The following is a 23,549-nucleotide window of genomic DNA, read 5'->3' as shown; positions in this document are numbered from 1 at the left end:
GGCAACCCCTGGCTCACGTGCCACTGTGTGGCAGCTGAAGGCATTTTGCTTGGCACTTGTACCTCAAGGAAGGGGCCAGGGCTGTGCTACTGCAACAAAGAACAGGCCCCTTGTGGCTCCCCCGCTGTTTGCCCCTTGCATGCCAACATTTTACAAGTCAAGGTTGATTGTGTTTTTGGCACTCTGCCCAAAAATGTTGCTGACCTCTGCCCTAGAATGTAAAAAGGCTGTGCACTTACTGGAACTCTTTATATATGCTGGAACTCCTCAGCACCACCTGGGGTGATGAGGAACAATGGTGGTAAGCTGATGGAGAATAGGTTTAAGTTAGAGATCAGAAGGCAATTTTTTACAGTTAGGGTGGCCGAAATCTGGAACCAGCTTCCCAGGGAAATGGTCCTTGCCCCTACCTTGGGCAAATTGAAGAGGAGGTTGGATGATCACCTGTCTGGGGTCTTGTGAACCCAGCATTCATTCCTGCCTGTGTCAGGGGGTCATGCTAGATGATTTGTTCAGGTCTGTCTTGACCCTAGCTACTATGAAGCTACTACAAAAGTATAACAGTGCTCATTAACTATAGAAAAAACCTGTAGTAAACTTTTTACACTTAATTTAAGGTGGAGAGACAAGGTAAGCAGCCTGTGTATCTTTTTTTTGTGGGTGGGTATTATAGACGAGTAGTAGAGCAGTTCTCCTGCATGAACTTTTTTCTGTAGCTGTAAGGCAATTTTTCTGTAGGGCAGTTTTTTTAATGCTATGAGTTCCTATTTGAAATCTCTGGTTTTATCTTGTAAATCATGCTTGAACATCTAGCAGAGCTGACATTGCAAAGCACTCTTGAAAGGATCTCAAGGAACTTACTACCTGTGTGTCATTGTGGTGTCGAATGCAGAAGAGCACCAACCTCTAAGCTCTGCCGGAGGGCACAGAAATAATCAGCATCCCAGGAGGGCGATAGGGCACCAGGACTGGATAGCTCAGGGATTGGTAAGGTGTGACCAAAAAAGACTTTCCTCTTGAGGCTACAGGGAAGCATTAGGGGCTGGTAGATGAAACCCAAAACGATCTCAGCTCTGGTCCTGAGTCTGACTCACTGGCTGATGCATGGCTGTGCAAGCACATGTGGCCGTGAGGATTGCTGGGTAGCACAACCGAGGGCTTTGCCGCCAGAAGCAAGGGGGTCCCTGGCCTTTGACTCTTGATCCAAAGAAATGCTTTCACTTGCTCTGGGCAAGGAGAGAGAAAGAGATGACAGCCCCCCTCCCTGGATTTGCTCTGATCACCATGGCATTGGAAACCCAGGCTCCTTCTTGCTGCTGCATCAGTATTCAGAGCTGCTCCTGAACAGCCAGACCTTGGACAAGAAATTGTGATGCAAACGAGGCAGATAAAGGAAGAGAGACCTGCCAGGTACATGCCAAAGCTGCAGGGAGCCCAACATAGTTGGGTTGGGTGCCGCATACCGCTTGTTGCTTTCCTGCCACTGAACTAAATGGTGGAGAAAGAAACTGCGTTTGCTCTCTCCCCCTTTGCAAGCATCTTGCTTAACAGATGAGAGAACCTGAGAGCTTGCATGGAGCTCAGACCTCCATCTGCAGATCTTTTGCCATCTGAAAGAGCACCCAACAAGGCCGATTTTTCCTTTCAAAGGAATCTGCACAAACCCAGAGGGAGAGGAAGATGGGTGGTTGAGTGGTCTGGGTGCTAGTCCAGTTCTGCAAAGGCTCCCTGTATCACCATGGGCAAGTCACTTAATATTGTTCTATATCACGGCTCTTCCCTGCCCCCTTCAGCGGTTGGGGAACTAAATCTATTAAGGACCATAAGAACCTGTAGGCTGCTTTTGTAAAGAAAGTGAGATATTTTCATGAAAAAGCTGGACATCTGTTGTTAATTTGGGGGGCTGGACCCGATGATCTTGTAAGGTCCCTTCCAGACCCTAACATCTGTGAAGCTGTGCTGAGAACCACTGCTCTAGTCAGTTCCACGAGGTTTGCATTGAAATTAAGTCCTAAAGTGGTGTGTATATTTAACTGATATAATCAATGTTTGTTACAATGTAAACAATGAATAACAAACTGGGACTGGATTTGTATTTTTGCAGTTAAGCAAATTGTGTGTTTGATATGCAGGCAGTCCTCAACTTACAACATTTCGAGTTGCAACGTTTTGCACTTAATGTTTATAAATTGACACCCTGTTTCAACTTTCTGATGTCAGTTTCAACTTGATAACACTTGATCTGACGCCAAGCCATGCCAGTGAAGGAGTTCACTATGTTGCCCATCTCCCTGGAGAACATCTTCCAAACTTCCTTGGACACTTTCTTTAAGAAAGCAGACAAGACTCCAGAAAAACCTCCAGCCAAGACTCCTAAGAAGACTCCAACCAAGAACCCTTCAAAAAATCCAGCAAAGTCCCCTCAAAGAAGTCCTTCCAAATCAATATGATTGCTATTTCCAATATAAATACATAAATGTAGCTATATTACTCATCTATAATTGATTATGAAATTCTGGGTTATATTTGGTGAAAATAGGGTATTGGGCCTTGGTTCAGGAACCAATTCCCCATTTATAACTTTGTTTCCTATGGGAAAATAGGTTCTGAGTTAGTGTTTCAACTTAAGATATGGTTTTCAGGAACCAATTCTGTTGTAAGTCTGAGGACTGCCTGTATACATGTAAGAGGGAGTACATTGCAGCGTCCATGTTGAGGAGCTCTTGTTTTGGAGTACTGCGAAAGTAAATTTATACTGCATAAATGCAGATTAAAAAAGAATGTGTATGGCAGGTGAAGATGCATGTTTTGTCCCACCCTATGTAATTTTGTCTGGTCACTAAAAAAAAATGGATCACAGCAACAGCATATACTCTTCTGCCACTCTTCACAACTGTTCACTTGCTCACCTATCTGGTGCGTCTATACTATGTAATGTACTCACCTCCTTAGTTTTGGGTATGTGACGCCTACTTATTTTACAGATTCCTCTCACTGAACATTTCGGATGAAATCTTTCCTTGTTCTTATTGGCTCTGGTGCAGATGGAAATACATGGTGCTAAACTTGGGGAGAGAGAAATAATCCCTTTCTCTTTATCTTCTCTACCCTCCCCTGTGCCTCCCGCTTTTCCCCCCACTCGCCCTTAGGCTGTAGGAGGTGGTTTATGAAATCTCAGTTCTCTCACAGAAGTTCTCTGGTAGTTCTCTTCCTTGAGAAGCATGATGGAGCGGCAGAGTTTGGTCCGGTGTTTATTAAGTGCAGGCTGACAGCATAGCCTGTGTTGGAAGTCTTGTCTTGATATCTTCTGCTGCTCTTCTGAAAGAAACCTAAGCTGCTCGAGAATTTTTGTTCTGAGCTTGCTGACCTGGGGTTGGGATAATGCCCCCACCTGCCTTCATTCATGCCAGTCTGTTGATTCTCTGAAAAGGTATCTTCTAGAAATTAGTAAGTGGCCTGATTTTATGTGATCAGCCCCAGGATCTGTCAGAAGAGTTTCTGGTGTAAACCTAAGCAGACTTTGTTTCAGCTCTCTACCATTCCAGTACTAACTAGGATGTGAGTGCTTATTTTTTTCCAAGTAACATTGGTTTAGTCAGGAGTAAAAATCAGAGTTCAAAATATATTTTCCTGGATTCAAGGTAAACCCTTTTTCAGCAGTATGGGAGGATTGGTACAGGTAAGCATAATCCTATGTATATCAAGATAATACAATTGGACTTGTATAGAAAAGCTTATGTGTAATGGCCATAACTCTGGTGACAGTCTGTGCTTTTTGACCGTAGGGTATGCTCTGCCCATTGAGCTACATATACTGGGCCTTCTAATTGGTTCACTTCAAGAAAAAAATTTGGCCTGCCCTTTTGATTAGTTTTGCCCAAAGCCATGACTGACGACATTCAGCCCTGGTACCTCATGTAAGCTCAGTCAACTTGTGGTCCTCAGAAACAACAGCTGGTGTTTTATACCGAAGCAGAGGTGTAAAAGGTTGGATTCTAGAATTGGAATATTTCACTTCAGAGCTTTAACACATTTATTTTGGCTGTCACATATGTAGTATGATTTAGAGGTTTCTTGTACCTCAGCGATCATTAGCTCCTACTGTCTTGATAAGTGGTATAACTTAAAGAAGCACTTGAGACACTTTTTATGCCGTGGGACAAGGCCAAGAATGGAAAATGCAGAGACCATTTTTTTCACCTCAAACTGCCTGTGAGTTCTTCCGATACAACACTTCATAGTATGTATTTTTAATTGATTGACTGTTTTATACTTAGCTGTATTTCCATAGACAACTTGATTTGCTGTTGGCAGCACTACTTATGGACTTAAATGGGGCGGGAATGGAGTTTTAAAACTAGATGCTTACTATGTGTTCATATTCCCTAATATGAGTATATGATCGTTTCTAGTTTTAATATAAATACAGGTTATTTTGTTTCTTTCTAAAGCGCATTACGTGTGAATAATACACGTCTGATGAACTGCTTTTCTGAACATGGTATGGTGGATAGAGTACTGATCTCAGTCCTTATAATTCTCTTAACTTTTAAAAGAACTAAGAATGTGCTTTCTATCACCCTGCCTCTTGTTTGGAAGGAGCAGTCTATAAACTTTCACAAGGTTATCTCACAACCTTTTTCAGAATAGCTTCTTCAAACACCTTTCTTGGATACTTATAATTTTTCAGTTGTCTACCATTTTGATAATGATTAAGCTGTTGGTTGTGATGAGATCATTGCCTTATGATAATGATGAGGTATGTCTCCTTATATTCCCCTATCTATGTCTATCTTTGTTTATTCTGTGTTTATCTAAATTATTAGTGGTAGGGACCATCTTTTTGAAAAGCCCCAAGCAAAATTGGCTTATGGTCTGTCTGTGTTTTGGGCTCCTTGGCACTGAAGGAATACAAATAATAAATAATGTATTCCTGGCTTTGCTACTGATCAGGTGTCATTTTTACCTTTCTGATCCTTCCTGCCTGTTCAATGTAAACTCCAAGTGACAAGAGCAGTTCTTTATCCTTATTGTAGGCTACTTACCACAATGGAACAATAATCTTAGTTGGGACCTCTACTGTTATTGTGGAGAAAACCCCCCCAAAACTAGAAGCTTATTGTTCCTAGATATACTTAAATCAAGTAAATGCCAAAATATATGCTACTGGTGGAACCTGCTTCCTGAAGTGCTAACATTTGTACCACATTTTTAAAATTTTAATTCGACTTGTCCATAGAGCAGTATTTGTTTTGTTACTAGGTTAGAGTGTGATTATGCTTAAAATGTCAGGGACTTGGGAACTACATAACTTCTCTTAGCAGGTTAGTTGATTTCTCTAAAAGTTTAGAGGGTTTTGCATAGCTAGTTCCAAAAAAATTAGGATGATTTCGGTATTTTGTTTGCTGAATAAATAAAAATTGGCAAAGATGAATGGCTTTTCAAAGGGATCAAAATACCCTTCCCTCATACAGCAAAGTGAAAGGTCATACATCTAGGAACACAGATGTCCGTGGAAAGCAATGTCTCAGAAATGGATTTTGGGGTTCTAGTGGCCAAATGCCTGAATATAAGCTCCCAGCACCAAGCAGTGTTTAAAATGGGGGGGGGGGGGGCGCTAACATGATCCTTCCATGTATTAATGGAAATATTTTTGGTTTGTTTATGATGGTGCATTCAGTACTAGAATATGGCATTTGACTTGTGTGTCAACATTTTCAAAATGATGTTGAAATATTGCAGATGATGCAGAAGACATCTATAAAAATAATTTAAGGATTAGAAAATGCCTTAAAGTATAAGGGGAAAAATTAGTGACCAGTAGTGACCAGAGTTATTTAACCTGATGGAGAAAGGTATGATGAGAACAATGGCTAGACATATGACATACCTACACTGTAAATAAGGAACACTTTTTTAGCTTTGAGAATAATTAACTATTAGAACAAACTGCCAGAGGAAATGGTGACTGTTTTCTCATTTCTTGATGTCATTAAATTAAGATGGAACTTAATGGGCACAGTACAAGGTAGCTGACAGAAATTCCATGTGTTATACAGGTGGTCAGGTTCAGTGACTTACTGGTGTTTGGGCCTTTAGCATCCTTTAAAAAAAACAAAACCAAACTATTATTATATCTGGCCCAAGCTGATGAAGGGAGGGTGGATGGAGAAAAAGTATCTTCTTATTGAATAAATTCTAGCTGAAACCTTTTCAGCTAGACTCAGGTTTTCTTACTAGAAAATATAGGAACATGTTTGTAGACATTTCTACCTAGAAATACTTTCACAAACGCTTCTGTGCCCCTCTTTCCCCCCCATATTTCTAGCACTTCAATTCGCTGAGTGTACTTAAATCTTAATTACATTTTAAAACCACTACCAACATTTCACAGAGAAAGCAGAGGGTTGTTAAATTAAACTGAAAAAATTTTAATGAGAACAGGTTATTCATTGCTGTTGCTTCTTTAGATTTGAGATTCATCCAGTCCAGCCTTTCTTTAAATGTAGCGATTGCTGTGTTTTTGTTCTGAGAGAAAAACGAGAGGAGTATATTGCATAGTTAACACCTTCCTGCATTTTTGTCTTGAAATGATTAGCTGTGTTAACCCAAATAACTGGATTGATTGATTGATTGGTGGTTAGAGTGGTACTTGGATAAGGAGAGCAGTTTTGAAGGTAACCCCAGGCAGTGGGGCTTTATAAAGTAACATAACCCCTTCAGAATCTTGAATGGGAGTCACAGGGGAAGAGGAAGTCACCACTCCTGTATGACATAGCAAAGTTAACAACGTTGGTATTGTTAGGCAAGCCAGCTGGAACATTCTGTAAAAGCTGAAGTGAACACTGAGACTGAGTCAGCAGAAGATTTGAGGATAAGTCTTCTGACCAGTTGTAGATAGATGCCTCACTCCATCTGCAAGATGATTCTACTGATCAGAGCAGCTTTCTGCACTCCTTTCCCAATCATCCACAGAGCTTCTAAAGGAAGCTAAGTCATCTTTGCAAGCATCCCCAAATGTGGGCAGTGGTCTGCCTCACTAGACCTTTCATGGGCTTCAGAGTACAGCACATTCTTCAGGGTCTTGTGATACGGCATTTGCTTGACATGACTAGTACCCTGAGGAAATCATGATTGCACAGGTACCATGAAATTAGCCCCACACCATGATTTTTAAGGGTCATGAACCTGTGCCAGGAAACTGTGTGAAAATGCAGGTTTCCCTTTGCAGGCTGGCAGCATTCCAGCCTGCAGGGGGGAACCCAGACTTTTGCAGTGTTCCAGCCTGCAAGTGGCTGTTGGGGACATGGCCAGGATGCAGCCAGGCGGCGTAATGAGGGTAAGTGTATGGAGGTGGGGTGGGGAGGGGAGGGGGTTTGGAGGGCCAGGGCTTGGGGACTGTTGTGGGGGAGGGGGGTGGTATATGTGTATGCCTGCCATAGGTGGTGGGAGGCCAGGGCTAACGGGGCATAGCCCCCCCAAACTTTTCTTTACAGCAGGCTACCTCAGCAGCATCATGACACTGCCATCCTGCAGTACCTGCTGGCACCTGACGTGCAATTGCTTCTCCGCTGCTGTGTACAGCCACAGTGTGCGCTAGGCCCCACAGCAGCCTGGAGGGAGGGAGGGTCAGGCGGGGCTCAGCCTCCCCCCCCAGATAATATTTTCCCCATCCACTTACAGTGCCAGCTGTGTGTGCAGTACGTGCGCAGGCAAAGTATCGTTTTTCACAGAGTATTCATGGAACTACTGGTTAGTTATATGAATATTCTGTGAAAAATGATACTTTGCCTGCGCATGTGCTGCAAATTTTCTACAAGAAATCCATGATTTCTCAGGGCCCTAAACGTGACCAAGCCACCTCAGTCTGTTCTTACTCATCAATGTTCCCATGATACCAGCACGATTTAACACTTCCACATTTGTCTCCATCTTGTCATCTTATTCAAAGAATTCTACACAGGTATTTGATACGAAAGCTGTTTAGTCTTTTGAGTACGTTTGGCGTAGGTCACCTGAGCTATACAGAAGAGCAGATAAGATGCGTGTCTTGTACACATTTTCACCGTAGTTGACAGTTTGTTATTGTTCCTGGCTATGTCTTGCAAAAGGTCAAAGTTCTTGGCATTCTTTACCAGTTCTACTAGCGAGTTCAGCATCAAGATCAATTACTGGTAACAGTAGAGCCAAGGGAGAAAGATTGGTCAACCAGTAGCATCCAGATAAGTACCGTCTAAGGCAATATCTGGAACTGGTTCTGAAGAGCCTTGATGCATGAAAACAGTCTTTTTTAACCTTATTGCTATCCCAAAGGTTTTGCTTGAGTCCGAGAACTTGGTAATGAGATTTTGTAAGGCATCAACAGTGTGAGTCATAAGGACTGTATGACCTGCAAACAACAGGTCCCTTATGATGATCTCCTTCACCTTCATATTAGCTTTGAACCTTGCAATGTTAAAAGTCCTCTCCAGCATCACGGAACGTGTGTTGAAGCAGGAATGTAGGATCCAGTATGCAGCCCTGCTTCAGTTGTTGATGTTTAACAAAGTTTACATTTACCAAACATCTGTTAAATGGTTTGACTCCACTTACCTTGCAGAAACTTCTTTAAAACACTTAACACTGAAGTAATGTGCCAAGTGTACCTAGATGTCAGAAATGCATGGGGAGGACATTAAATACAATCTTCTAAAGTTTTTGCTACACTTTTAAGGTGGAACATTCAATCAGGTCACTGATTTAAATCCAAAGATATTTTGGACTAACTTTTAAAAGTTATGGTGCATCTTAGACACTTTTTCTGGTATAACTTTAAGGAGTAAAGTATGGTTCTTTTAATTAATTCTGGTACTCCAAAGTATGTTCAGTAGTTTTTACGTGTACTGTACTCTGCTGTAAGAATAATTTGTAGGATCATTAGGCCTTAAAGATTAATTCATGCCTTGTCTATTGTACCCTGCCCTCAGCCTAACTTTTCCTGGAAGATGTTCTGATGTTAGGAGGCAACTATGTTAATATCAGAGGCAAGGGAAATAAATCGTTTGCTCTAAATCAGTTTAAGTAGGTGTTTTCAAACTTTTATTAAATGCCTGAAAAACATTTGGGAGAACGTTTGTTTGTTGTTGAAATACTTCTGTTCTCTTGGTTAAGGGATGAGATTTTGATTTAGGGCAGTTGTGCTTCATGCTGTTTTGTAGGGACAGCAGAGTAGGAAGGGACAAGGGACTTTTCAGACCTTCCTTTTACATGAAAAGAACAAAAAAAGTCACAAACCAGATATTTTTCCCTTTGCAGATTGTCTTTTAAGGCCTGACATTTTATTATGCATCATGGATGGAAATGTGAATGCTACAGTATACAGCATTGGAAAAGGGAGAATCCTAGGTGTTCAGTGGGATATACATGACTTCTAGCTTGGGTATGTCCCAAGATACTTGACTTTAAAATGATGACATTACATACAGTAGTGGTTTTCAAGCTTTCTAAAGTCATGGAATCCCTTCATGTCACTTCCTCTGCTGTGAGCTGACAGAGCTAGGTGACCTGGTCTGGCAGTACCTCCTGGCCCACTCTGCTGTTACTTCCAGTTTCTTCCTGGAACCCCAGGGTTCCAGAACACTGTTTGAAAACCACTGACATATAGGAGAGCGATTTTAGAAAGTTTTAGATGTTTTTAATGCCTTTTTTTTAATTCTCCAAACTGTTTGGACTCCTAGTAAAGAGAGACATGGTTTTATAGCTGAATGCAGAAAAGTACTAGTAAAAAAAAAAAAAGAGAGAGAGAGAAGAGCTTTACATAGCTATACATGATTTTTTTTTTTCCCCAGTAAAAGATCAACACATACAGAATGTTGGGGTAAAGGTTAAAGACTTTATCAGTATTTGCTTTGGATAATTTACATAACCTTGTGACCTAATCTCTTGTGAATAGTGAAGCCATTTCAAATTTATATTTTCACAAAATGGTCAGCACTGTGAAATACTGCATGCATTTTTTATTTTTAAATTAATTCTGTAATTTTGGGTACTTAGCTATCCAGCAGTGCACAGTTATTCGCTCATTTCACTATTATCTAAGAAGGTTTTGTAGTGTTCAGTGATTGGGGTGGGGTTTTTTAGTGTTCAAAATTGTGTATTATTACCTGGTGTTTGTGTCTGTTATCTCAGACTAGCCAACCCTTTGGTAAAATGGCTTTCTGCTGATGAAGAGGTTGAAAAGAAAAAGAAAAAATGCCTAGAATAATTATGAAGATTAAAAGGGGCCTTTCTAGACTATCAGTTCCACCTTTTACTTGTCTATCTGGTGCTTAAATGCCACAGTGAAGTACAATTTAGATATAGTAAGGACAGTGTTTTCCTTTGAATGGTCATTCTTCCATGTGTTTTGAATAGAGCTGAAATCAGCATGTTGTTTTTATAGAAGGGTGCATTGGTAAAGATTTTCTTGGCTAATACTGATAGCCGATGATTACCCAGCCATATCGGTCAATGCCAATCTGATAACTGATATTTAGTAATAGTGCAGGACACTTTAAACTGTTGACGTATATAAAGGTTTATGTTTGTTTTGCATTTATAAACATACGCCTCCTGCCTGCTCTGGCCCTTGATGAGGAAGGTGGTGACTGCCTTATTCCTATGCATGTCACCTCCTTACCCATGGATCCTTCCTGCAGCCCCACTCCCCATGTGATTAAATCTCTGCAGCAGGCAGCCTGCCTGTGCCCTACGCACAAATCCCCCCATGTCTCCTCTGGGGATGCGTGCAGCAGCAGGGAGCCACATCCCTGCTCCCCCATGATGAACTGCCCGTGGCTCCATCCTGCTTCAGCCCTGGGGTCCCATTCATTGCCCTGACTGGGCAGTGCCTGCCCCTACCTCACTGTGGGGGCCTTGATCTGTCCCCCCATGCCCATCCCCTTCACAGACTTACCGGCAGGATGCTTCTGTCTAAACTGCGGAGCTGTATTCCTGGCTCTGTGTGTGTAGCTGTGTGCATGCACATGGCATTTATCGGTGATGTTATCGGTTGGTTACACCACCAAAAAAAGCCAATAGCTGATGATGTCGATTTTCCTTTTATTAGTGCCAATCCGATATGGGATCAGTATATTGGTGTACCTTTAACAGACCAGGTTCTTTAAACGAATCTTATATTTTCTATTAGACCAACTTAAATATTATTTAAGTATTCTTTAAGTTTTAATATTAAAACCAACTTAAATATTACTTAAATATTAGTTAAGTTGGTCTAATAAAAGATACCAGATTCACCCAAAGAACCATGTCTGCCTATGGCCTTAGACCACCATGGCTACAAACTTACACCCCTCTATTTTAACCATTTTGAAAATGAAGGCATTCTATTAAAAACTAAATTGAGTTTTAGAAATTTAAAATCTTCAAGCAGCAAGAGTTAGCACTTAGAACCTTCCATTCTGTAGGATCTCAGAGCAGCATCACTTGAATGCTTAAATTCCTTGAAGTGAAGCATGACAACAGAGTCACAAATTACAACTGGTGGGGGTTGATGGGTAACTAATGCCTTTTTGGACAAAAAATCATGAGCAAGCCCTCATTTGCAAAATGAAAACAGCCTTTAATCACAAAGCTATGGTGGATCGTAGATCAGACTCTGTTGGTATTGTTGCAGTTAGAAGTTGTGTATAGAGAATATTTACCATTATTATGTTATCAAGGCTGGCTACGGAGCTTCTGTTAAATAGGGAGGTGCTTACTCATGATTGTTGTTTATGATGAGGCTTTTGTAGTTCAGCTACTTGACTGCATTCCTTCCCTTCCGAAAACACTGCAAGGGCCTTTCCTTCCTGCAGAAGTCTAGAGCAGTAGTCTTCAACCTGTGGTCTGTGGGGGTCCACAAACTATATCTAAGGGATCCACAAAAGATGACTCTGATAAATAAAAAAGTATGTGAATACCTACACTTAAATTTCAGAAGGGTCTGCATTTCAATTCACATTTTTTCAGGGACCCTTAAATGAAAAAAAGGTTGACGACAACTGATCTAGAGTTGATTAAAAAATAAAATTAACTCACCACATATTGCATCTGATATTTTAGTCACCTTTATTTCAGTTATAGCAAACATGCATTTTGAGTTTCAGTCTGTAAATTAACTGTTTCATTAGTGAGTATTTTAATTCATAATTAATCAGATTGGTTATATGATTTTGCACTGGTTGCATCCTGTTAGTCTAATTATTTATACAATTTATTAAGGGAATACAGGACAGTATTATTATTCCAACAGCATGAACTCCATTATTTTTAAAGGAACTGTTAACTATCATTTGTGTTAGTTGCTTCACTGCTTAATTCAGTATTTGTGCTGTTATTTTTCTTCTTAATATTCTGTCTAGACTTGGGATTTTGGGCACATTTATTCCAATATTACATATACTAAGCTGTGTTAAAAGAACATTAAGATTGTGAAACCTGTCACAAAATTTATGATATGCTAGAATTAAGGTTTCTTGTGTAATCCTAATTTGGCTCCACATATATGTATTATGATATAGTTTGATGCCTTGTTCACAAAGTCTCTTTTTTTTCTCAAAAAGTGTCTGCTTCATTCAGTGTGAGTATGTACCTGTCTTCATTTTCTGGTTGTCTGACTTGAGAAATTGCTTCTCATTCATAGAAATCAAAGGGAACTATGCTTTGAGCCACACAGATATTGGTATAATAAGTATCGTAAGTGTCCATTATAGCCTCCACTTACTTGCACCTGCTTTCAGTCCCTGTCACTACCCACCATTTCCCAATTCTTGTATCTTCTTTTACCCAGGCAGCTGTCTCCTAGTCCCAATCTATTTCTGCAGTCTAGCTCTTGTTTCCTTTGTGTTCAGGTTCAGGCAGCATCCTCCTTCATGCTGCCTGAATATCAGTAGAAGCGGGGAATGAACATAAAAAAAAAATGTGCTACCCCTGCTTTCAGTTTGATTGCCTGTCTCTGTCTTGGTGCAAACCCACTAGAACCAGTAATTAAAGGGAAATTCCTAAGTGGGCTCCTGTATCTGTGTGTGATGCATGGTCTAGGGGGATTGTGTAGTCTTAGGCTGGTTACATATTTGAGGTGTGGACTTGCTCTGGGGATGTATCTATTCTGGAAACGTGAAGGTTTACAGCATGCTTACTTGCTCTTTGGGGCTGTCATATATGAAGTCTAGTCAGCAGTAGAAGCTGAGGGAATTGAATATACTCAGTGGGTGAGGAGTTTTGACAGATAAATTCTAGCAAATCTCTACTCAGCATGTCACTTTTTTTCCAAGGCCAAATTTAAGCAGTTTGTCATATCAAAAGACACATGACAAGGAGACTTTTTGCTAGTTTTCCATCCTTGGTCCAAAACGCATCTGTTCAAGAACTGCCACTAAGAAAAGTTTCTTGTAGAGTTTTTGGTATTGAAAAACAATATGGCCTTACCTTTTATCCTTGTAAATGCCTGAGGCATTTTGGCTGACCCTTTTCACAGACATTGAGCCTTCAGGACACACTTAAAAGTAAAGTCTCAGCTTGTAGGATAAAAGTCTAGCTAAAATACATTTAAAAGTAACTGAAATCAGGCTCTTACTAGAACTGTTAGGCAACCTTAATAATAGGTGGTGTTACGAGCCCTGCCCATAATGTCTCTTCCAAAGTACTTCCCCAAAATTAAAGAAAAGTCTGGTGGGAGCAGGAGTTAAAGTCTTGGCCTAGAGGAAGAAATATGATACGGTTTTAATCATTTGGACTTCCATTTTATGTGGCGAGGTACAAAATGCTAAAGAAATGCAACTTACTACTGATGTTACTAAGCAACTAAAATATTTCATTCCTTATCTAGCAAGTGTTTTTAATTAAATTATGTTCCTGTATGTAAAATGCTGAATCCATGTGAATACTTGAGACACGTATTGAAGTTCTTTTTGTAAACTTTATATCCATGTAATGCTATTAAATTGCCTGCAGTAGCTGCCATGATCAAAGTGTAACAAAAGAACTGTGTGGGGGGGAACAACTTAAATTTAATTACAGTGAGAGATCTCTACAGTTTCAGGGAGGCCGTGCACCTTTTTTCTTTTAAATCTTTAAAATAATTTTTATTTTAAAGCATGCTTGCAAACAGTGTTATGGAATGTATACTTCAGAGTTATATGCTTACAGTAAGTTACAGATTCAAGGTCCTGAGGATGATGATAAACTTTTTAAAGTAAATATTTGGGCAACAGTCTGATATTTGCTACTTCAGTGGTTACTTAGTAATACTTAGGATTTGCACTATTCAAACTGCCATAATATGGTTATTATATAATGAGTTGCTTGAGGAAATTCGGCATACGTGCATTTAGGAATATAAGGGATGGGATTAGAAGTTATTCTGGTTCATCAACTCTCATGTGGTTGCAGGCAACCATATCATATATAACTCCTTTAATAAAGTGAACACACTCCTCCTTAAAACTAGTTACTTTGTCTCCTTCAGCCTGGTCTCCTAATTACCTTTTATTCTTCCTGTGTTCCTACTTCCCTATATTCTTGTCAGTCTGCTTCTTACTTGTCCTTCCTCTTTTCTTTATATTACCTGTCAGAGAAGCAGACCGCTAAATTTTCCTGCTAAATTTCCTTGTGTGACACCACAGTTGCTGGGAACAGTGATTGCAGATAAAGTTTGCAAAATTAATTAGCTTTTCTGCTTTCGCTACTGCTTTTGGGAGTTTATTGCAAAACTTCAGTCTTTTGATGTTTAGAAATCTCTTAATTTTCACCTTGCATTTATTCATAATTTGTATACTTTATTTTTGCAGCAATATAGTCTTTTTTTCTTCTTCCTCCCTGGTTCTTTCTTCCTTCTTCCCCCTCAGCTTTCACATTTGCTAGAGTAAACGAGTAGAAGGGAGGGTAGATTTGCACCTTATAGACTAGCCAAAGTGGACATATGGCATATGCTTTTGTGAGCTGAAGCCCACTCCTCAATGTCTTTCAGTTCATGAAAGCTTGTGCTGTACATATATCCCCACTAGGTACCTAGGTAGGTAGATATATAGTTAGTGTGTAAGGTACAATTCTGCCCTCCTTTCTTACTTACTTCAGACTAACATAGCTAGCTAGGTCTCTAGGTTAGCCTAGTTTGTGTTGGAGTTTCTGCTGCTCTGGCTATTGTCAGTAGAACCCTGTAGCGGAGATGTATGCCAGCAGTAGGCGGCTTTCTTTTGGCTTCATTGTACCAGCTCTCTTTGTATAGACCTGCACTTAATGTTATAAGATGGGCTCTTCATTCTCCTACTTGCCCTTGTAGCCTTTCTCTATAGTGTTTCCAATTTTAGTTAAATCTTCCTCACATACATGATGAAAAACACACTAGGAATACTGTGTACAACATTGTCAGTGCCTTGTACCATTCGTGCTTTCATATCTGTGCTAAAAATAATTTGCTATATACATCCATTTCCATGGTTATGTCCTACTGGTAGCTTGTAGTTATTGTATGATTGACTAATATGCCTTCTTACAGCAAAAATTCTTACTGGTCCTTCAGTGCATGACCATGTGTTGTATTGTGTGCTATTGGATTTCATCTTGTTTCTGTTACTCCAGTGACACTGCCCTTCTAACTTTTACGTCATCAGCACTTTTCTTCCTTTTGTGCACCAGGGTCATTACAGGGTCATTATTGTGCGCCAGGGTCGTTATAGAAAGCCTAAAATAAAACTGGTCTTAAAACCAGTCTGTGGAAAATTTGACAACTAGCTTTCCAGCCTGTTAGTTTCTCTAGTACTACTGTACTATTGTCCTCTTTCATTAACTAGGGGTGCACCAATAAAGACTTTTATGGCCAATACCTGTGGCCGATTATTAACCAGCCATATTGGCTGATACCAATCTGATAGCTAATTTACAGGAATGCAGTCCAGCAGCTTGGAGAGCAGCATCCTGCTAGTAAGTCTGGAGGGAGGGGTCAGATCAAGTCCCCTACAGTGAGGGAGTGAGTAGGGCAGAGGCAGGGGTAGGCACTACCCAACCAGAGTGGTGAATATGGGGCAGAGCTACGGGTGGCTCATCCAGGAGGGTGGAGGGGGGGTGTTTTCCTGCTGCGGCGCTCACCCTTGGGGGAGGCATGGGGTGCATATGTCCTCCCCCCCAATTTTTTTTGTGTGTTGAGGGTGGGCTGCTTGCTGTGGGCTTAGGGGCCGGGGCTTCAACAGTCCCTTCAGGACAGTGCGGGGGCTGGGCTTAGGGTGGGTGGGGGCCGGCTCAGCTGTGTGGGCTGGGCGGCAGTAGCAGCACAGGGGGGCGGGCTTGCAGGGCCACCCCAATATTCCCCGTAGCCACCCCTCCCTATGCTGCTGCCTCGCACAGCTGAATGCGCCCTGAGTGCAGCCCCTGCTCAGCCCCCTTGCTGGGAAGAGCCTGGCACAGCCCCTGGTCCTGAACCTGCAGTGGGCAGCCTGCTCTCACCGTGAGCAAAAATCTGTTGATGTCAGGTCAACTGGCCTGCAGTGGAACAGATTTCTTTTCATTTTCTTACATGGTATCACCAATAACTTGAAAGATTTGAAATCCTTGTTTATCAGACCCATGATTTCAGAATTTTATGATGGAGATTATTTTACTGATTTACATAGTGCTCTAAGTTTTGGTTCCATCTGGGCTGTGTTAGCTTCTGGTTCTGTATTGTCCCATCCTGCTTTTGTTTCCATGTTCATTTGCAGTGAACACTGAAGCAAAATATTTGCTTAGTTTTTGGACCCCATCTAGATCACTTCTGAGATCTAACCCATCCTCAGTATTCAGCAGTCTACTTTTCTTTCCTTTTCTTCTTGCTTACATTTCCTCTTCACAATCTAACTCATTTAATCCCAGTACTCTATGGGCTGGCTTTTTGTGCTTATTTGTTCTTTCCCCTTTCTACTTGATCCTTTTGAGGATGTTGTTTTGTAGTTTGTCTGCAGCCCTTAACAGCTTTTTTCCTTCATCTTTTGGGATGCTTCAGATAGAAAAAATATCTTTTACTTATAAAACAAACAACAAAAACACGGTTTCCTAGATTTTTAGGGTGCCTGGTCCTCCAGTTCTTGTACTTCTGATTTGTTGCTCAGTCTCCTTGCATTACTTAACAAATGATTAGCTTGTTTTACTGACCTCCTAACACTTACTTGCTAAGTAACCCTTTCATTGACTCGATTGCTTAACTAAATACTGCTCTCACCAATAATATTCTTTTGCTATTCATCCCTTTACCCAAAGGTATTCCTTTAGCCATTAGTTAGAAGGCTTGTATAGTTAGTAGTTAGAATTGCATATGGAATACTTGATCCTAGGTTCTGGTAATTAGAGAGCATACTAGCATGTCACTTTACCAGGAGATGCTTGTGTTCATTGATGGATTGAATTATTTTGGGTTAGTTGGACAAAACTGTAATTTGTACATCATCAGATACATTAGGAAAACAGATGAAAGCAAGGCGCAGGCATAGAAAGCAAGTTTGCAACTCCAGAAAGTAAATATTTAGGAAATGCCAGAGCTTTAGTTTGGTCTCCTTGTGCATAAGCATTATCATGCACTCGTATTATATATTATTCTTTGCATGGGACACATTTATTTAATTGCATGGGACAAAATTATTCAATTTATCTGGTTCCCTTCTTCTCTTTTTCAGACCCGAATCCCCTTCATATTTGCCTCTGTCAAACCACCTACGTAGCATTACATTTCCTTTTTTTGTTTGTTTGGTGCATCTGCCAAATCCCCTGGTTTTTGTTACCTCATAGCTTCAGTACCCTTGTTGTCTCATGCAACTGTCTCCTAATCTCCTCTTATTCTCCTATTGTCCTTAGTTCTGTCTTGTCACTAGTTCCTTCTTATTCTTCCCCTGTCTGGGTATCAGCTGTGGGAGAAGCAGAGGCTTTTTTCCTTTTAACTTTCCTTGCCTGACACCACAGTTGTGGGAGCAGGAATTGCAGATAAAGTTATCAAAATCTAGGAGCAGTTATGCCAAAGTAAGTGTCAACAAAAATGTTATAGATTATAAGGAGGGAAAAAGAAACCCAAGAACAACCATGTCCCAAATAGGAGAGGCTTTATTCAGGGACTTTTTCAAAGGGTGTGTGTATGTGTCTGTGTCTGTGTACCGTATATACAGAATAATTTTTCTGTTATAAAGAGTTATCCTGTCATCCATTTGTAGTAGCAAAATGCCCTCTATCCTTAGAGTTGAAGGTTCATTTTTGCAAGCTCTTTTCCACAATCACACGAATTTTAAATGAAAACTGAGATTCTTATGTTATAACCTGATTCAAGCACCTGACTTTAAGAAAAACACCAAATGCTGTAGTACTTAAAATCTCTAGTGTTGCTACTTTGTTCATTATTTGGCATTTCTTATGCATGGTATTTTAAAGGCTACATGAAAAGGCTACTCTGTTATTTCAGATATAGTTTATCATGGTCAGGGTAGTAGTAAACAGAAAATAATTTGGGGGCGGGAAGTATTAGTACTTAGATCTGTCTTCTGTCTAATTCTGCAGTATAAATGAATCTGACTTCAGTTCCATCATTATAGGTTTAATTAGGGAGTTCAAGAGGTAGGGATGAAAGGTGGTAATTTTCCTGTTTTTCCTTTCCCATAACAGTCAACATTGGATGGCTGTGGACCCCAAGGAGCCACCTAAGATTTTTGGGTGCAGCACAGTTCGGTCATATATTTGCCTGTTGTGCTTTATTGTATGTGTTTATGGAAAAGGGAAACTTACTGGGCTGACGATGGGAATTGGTTGAGCTGTCTGCTGTCTGAATGGGCATTCTTAGCAGAAGAGGTGGTTTCTTTTTTCTTACATAAAGGAAATGTCCCTTAGAATGAGAAGATTTTTTTCTCTAAGTATTTCAGGAACACAGATCATTGGTTCTCAGCCAGGTTGCCACAGTGTGGGCACTGATACTGTGGCCAGACAAGTGCTCTATGCATCTCATGCATAGCTACACTGGAAAGGGCTGTGGTGCTCCTACCTGCTTTAGGCTAATTGGAATCCTAATGAAGTAGGAGAGTTCACTTGTGCCCTTCCCAGTCTGACTGGGAAACTGATGCTAAAATGCAGTGTACTTGTTTTAAATGGATGGCCTAGGACTGAAAAAGGCAATGCACTCATCCACAGTATGCACTTACCCAAAGTTAATACGAGCAAGTACACAGTGCCATAGAAACTGCAGCCCCAATACTGATTAGGTCCCAACATTTTCCAAGTTTCTGATAATCTGTTTCAGGGGGACTGTTTAAAAGTCTTGAAAATGGTGGCAGCCTGCAGCCCTGAACCATTTAGTTCCCATAAAGTTTAAAGCTTCTCACAGCACCTTGGTGCCAGTTAATATGTAGTAAAATGGAGTAAAATTACATAAAGTAGATGTTGGAGTTGAAAGAGTCTTTGAAGTGGTATGGAGATTTAACTCATAGGCAGATGATCATTATTTATTATATTTGGAAGTGATATTGTATTATGCTGTTAATCAAATAATGCACTTATCTGGCATGCATATAAATGGAGTATACTGTAGTCAGGAAACCAGTAGCAGTATCAGAGTAGAATTTTTCTGGATCATGCTGCAGGAAATCCTTACTCCATGGTCCTGGGGAGCCAAGCAGTCTACTTACTTGTATTCTATAATTAGGTCCTTAAACCCTTACCATAACTCAAGAAAAATGACTAGTGGGAGAAGTATAATTTGTCAGTGGTCCTCAACCTTTTACAAGTCAAGGCAGCCTCTCCAAATTTTTTGAATATGGTACCCCCAGGTGAAAACCACTGTTGTACTGCCTCAGCTTACCTGGAAAGTTGTTCCTTCTTCCAGTTTCTATAGCCATTGTAGTAACATGTGTGCCTTAGCTTTAGGTAGGTGTGCCTTAGATTTGAATGAACCTCTGGGTTCTGCTAGTAGGCAGGAGAGCCAACTCATGCCACAACCCTTTCCAGTCCAACCCTGCATTGCATCTCCTGGAAACAGGCACATGGGGTAGGTGGATTTTATCCCCTATGCCTCTGTTTCCAGGAGAACTGGCAGGGCGGGAGTCTGGTATGCTTTAAAAGGAAAGTTCTTTTGCATTTATGAGTGGTGCCTGATAACATCATGCACCACAGGTTGGCTTGGAGTGGCTTGGGTGTGCTGAGACACATTCCAGCTGCCTGGTTGGTGATTCATATGGCCATGTTATTTAGAGGTTAAGTGGCCAAATTAAGGGTGGGGAAGGTATTTTTTCTCAGGGCCTCTGACAAGGACTGGTTTTTCTTGATAGTGATCCATTTCCTAGGATCATCTGAACCGGTGTTATCTAACCAATTTTTTTTAAACAAATGGTTGCCTTTAAATGCAATAAATGAACTTGATGGCATAGAGGTTCTCTTCCAGTAATTAGGTGCTGCCCTGCCCTACCTTCTGCCTGACTTCAGACTCACATGGCTAAGTGCCTCTCTCTATAGTCCTATGTTAATATGCATCCCAGAAAAGGAGTATACTAGGGTGAATGAAAGCTATTTTGTTTGTGAATGAGAGCCTCTGTATAAAAATATGAATGCATTTTAATTTGGGAACATAAATCAACTAAAGATATGAACTCTTCTGAATTCCCTCATGTATATGAGCTCTAAGGTAAAAAAGCAAGAGGTACTACCATATATTAGAATATTCTTCCTTCATTAAATTTACAGTACCTAAGGGCTTACTCTACCTATGGAATTTTAGAGGACTGTTCTATCTGTAATTCCCTTGGACAAGATTTTCAGTTTTGACAGAATTGAAGACAGTACTTTCAGGGATCATTTCTATAGTTGGTGACTAGAGAAGTGAGTCTAAGAGTGATTAGCTTGCAAAATTGTGTTACTTAAAACTTCTCTTTCTCTTGCTTGCTTGCTTGGTCTCTTGCTCTTTGTCTCTGTCCATGGGAAGCCCTGCCACTCCAGCTAGAACCAGAACTCTGGTCCCAGTGGTGGAGGAGCCTCTGACTGCAGTGATGTTGGGGCTGCCTGTGTCCTAATAAAAGCTGGAGTGCTGACTGCTGCCAGAAGCCCTGTTGCAGCTCTGACCACAAAGGTGGAGTTTCTGCCCGAGTTACTATTTGGCTTACTATCACCACAGCTCTTACCAGGGTGCTGTCTGTCGCCTCAGGATGTCTAGTCACCATTGAGCTTGGGGTTTGCTAGTAGTACTCCTGGGTTGCCAGTGCCATAGTGTCTCTGCAGTGTTAAGACCTACAACTTGTGACCCATAGTGCTGTTTTGGGGGCTGGAGGGGAGCTTCCCGCATGAAAGCTGGGGTGTGCCTTATAGGCACCTGAAAAAAAAGGGAATGTAGTTCTCCAACCAGTTTGAGTGCCACACAGCTGTACTGAGGCATTTTGACCTGCTGAATGTTTGGCAATATTTGACTGTAGTCAAATTATGGGTTGTCATTTAACTGGTTGATTGGTGTTAATTGATGAGTTACCTAGTAGTTAAGTCTCCTGATTCAGTGTTCTGTTGTGTCCTTCATAATTGTGGTTCACAATTACATACTTAAAGGTTGCCTGTGGACTTTAGGGTGTTTTAATATTGTGCTGTAAACCCTATTTTTAAATAGGGTTTATACCACAAGTAGGGTTTATAGCACCTGTGGTCTGAGGTGCATCCCTGTTTTCTGATTCTAGACGTCTCATTTGGTGACTCATTGTGACAGGGAAGAAGTAAGATGGGATTCTTCTATTTAATATGTAGGCCATTGCTCTTTAAATCATCCCTGGATTGGGAACATGGATCTATTTTTTTTTTCATTTTCTTTTCTAGGATTTTGGTGCTTTTCATCACAGAAGCCCTTACTTAGGCTGCTTTGGCCAATTAAAATTTACTGATTAAATTGTTCTAATGGGTGAAAGAGATCTTTTGCTTTTTTATGCTGTTTTTGCATGAAACAGCAGAAAAAAGCATTAAAGGGTTGTATCATCTTCCCAGTCGTACTTTGCCATATGGTTCAAATGATCATCTGATTAATAGTCCCAGAACTCCTATTGTGATGCAAGTCATTATTTTTTTTCCCTAGAATAAGAAACATTAGTCTCTTTAGGAATACAGACCTATGAGGTAGCTGTTGACATACCAAGACATCTGTTTTGCAGTTTCAAAATTGAGTTGTCCTTTTAAGCAATTGGTCTCATGGTCTTTTTTATTATCTTTCAAGATAAAGACATGTGTTGTAGCCTTTGATCCTTAATTATTCGCAGGGATCCTATAAATCTGTTTGCTGCGGAAAAACATGGAATGAGGGGAAGAAGCCACCAGCACACAGGGAAACAGCCAAGATAGTGGCCACCCCCTCCTCTCTCTGTTGCTGATTAGCCAAGAGGGCTTCCTGTTGTGCAGTCCTGCCCTACTCCACCAAGCCAGTGGGGGGTGTGGTTGCCTGAAGGGGTAGTAGCCCTTTTGGCCAGTCAGCAGCAAGGGATGGGGCTGCCACCAGGGCCTGTCAGCGTGGGGCGGGGGCTCACTGTGGAAAAACACAGATTTTTATGTTTGTTTTTATCAACGAATTTTGTTGCTTTTTTTTTAATAATGGAAAACTAGGATCCCTGATCATTAGTGGTTGCTTTGATTTGGACCTGATAAGTGGGCAGTCTCTAAGGATGAAGCAAGAGGTTGCTGTTTTTCCTTTCTTTTGGGTTGGAATCTGTTCTTGGGACTCAGAAGGCCACTCTGCTTCTCATACAGATTCTCTTTACACAAGACAGTTAAATTTGCTTCATAAAGTAACCAGAAAAGACTCAAGAACTGCTTCATTTGTCATTTTACCTTTATTAATCCCATGCGTCATTCAAATTATAATATCTCTTGACCGTATGTTGTGGGCAACGTGACTCTCTTTATTTGTGTAAGCAAACAACATTTTCTGTTTTTGGATTTGAAAACATGTTCCCTAGTGAGGTTTTTTTAGGCTGTATGTCTGTATATTGGTACTAGTTCAGGGAATGTTTTCCCCCCTGCTTTTTCATTTATGGCTATGTATAAATAGCATAAATTGCATTGTGGCAAACCTCTGTAAATATGTGGAGCTTTTCTTGGTGTCCTTTATTAATGCTGCTTTGAATACAGTTCTGTTCTTAGGGCTGTTAAGGCCATAAGTCATGGTGAGCATAACCTGATCTTCTGATTTCTGTTCAATTCCCTGGAGAGCTGCTTTCATTACAGGGGTGTAGGTTGTAGCCGTTTTGGTTTCATTCCATCCAGGAAGAGCACACACCAACTGCTGAAACTTCCTTAGCCTGATGAAGTGTTTTTCAACCCAACAGCTTGCTTAATAATTGTTTTCCAACTATTGAAGTTGGTCTAATAAAAGATAACGGATTCACCCAAAGAACATTGTCGTCTTTCATTACAGTGCAGACATCTGATACAGGAATAACTGAACAGAAAAGATTCAGAGTTGTTTTACTTGCATAATGCTGGAGATGATGCACACAGGTTTTGAAATTATTACTAGTTTCTTGTCTGTCTTTGAATCAGTAGCATGCTGGAAGCATGGAGGTGAAAGGATA

The 23,549-nt window shown here is 40.7% G+C and overlaps 1 protein-coding gene and 1 pseudogene across 3 annotated transcripts in view; both read left to right on the top strand.

The window, feature by feature from the left end:
• Positions 1 to 23,549, top strand: part of STRN3 (striatin 3) — a 117,785-nt gene that overhangs the window by 9,124 nt on the left and 85,112 nt on the right. The gene's annotated exons all lie outside the window — the stretch shown is intronic.
• Positions 20,787 to 20,863, top strand: LOC149871965 (small nucleolar RNA U3; annotated as a pseudogene).

The sequence above is a fragment of the Crocodylus siamensis genome, chromosome 2 (genome assembly GCF_052110815.1).
Source record: "Crocodylus siamensis isolate JL-2025a chromosome 2, ASM5211081v1, whole genome shotgun sequence".
Lineage (NCBI taxonomy): Eukaryota > Metazoa > Chordata > Crocodylia > Crocodylidae > Crocodylus > Crocodylus siamensis.
This window is presented reverse-complemented; position numbering and strand designations above follow the sequence as displayed.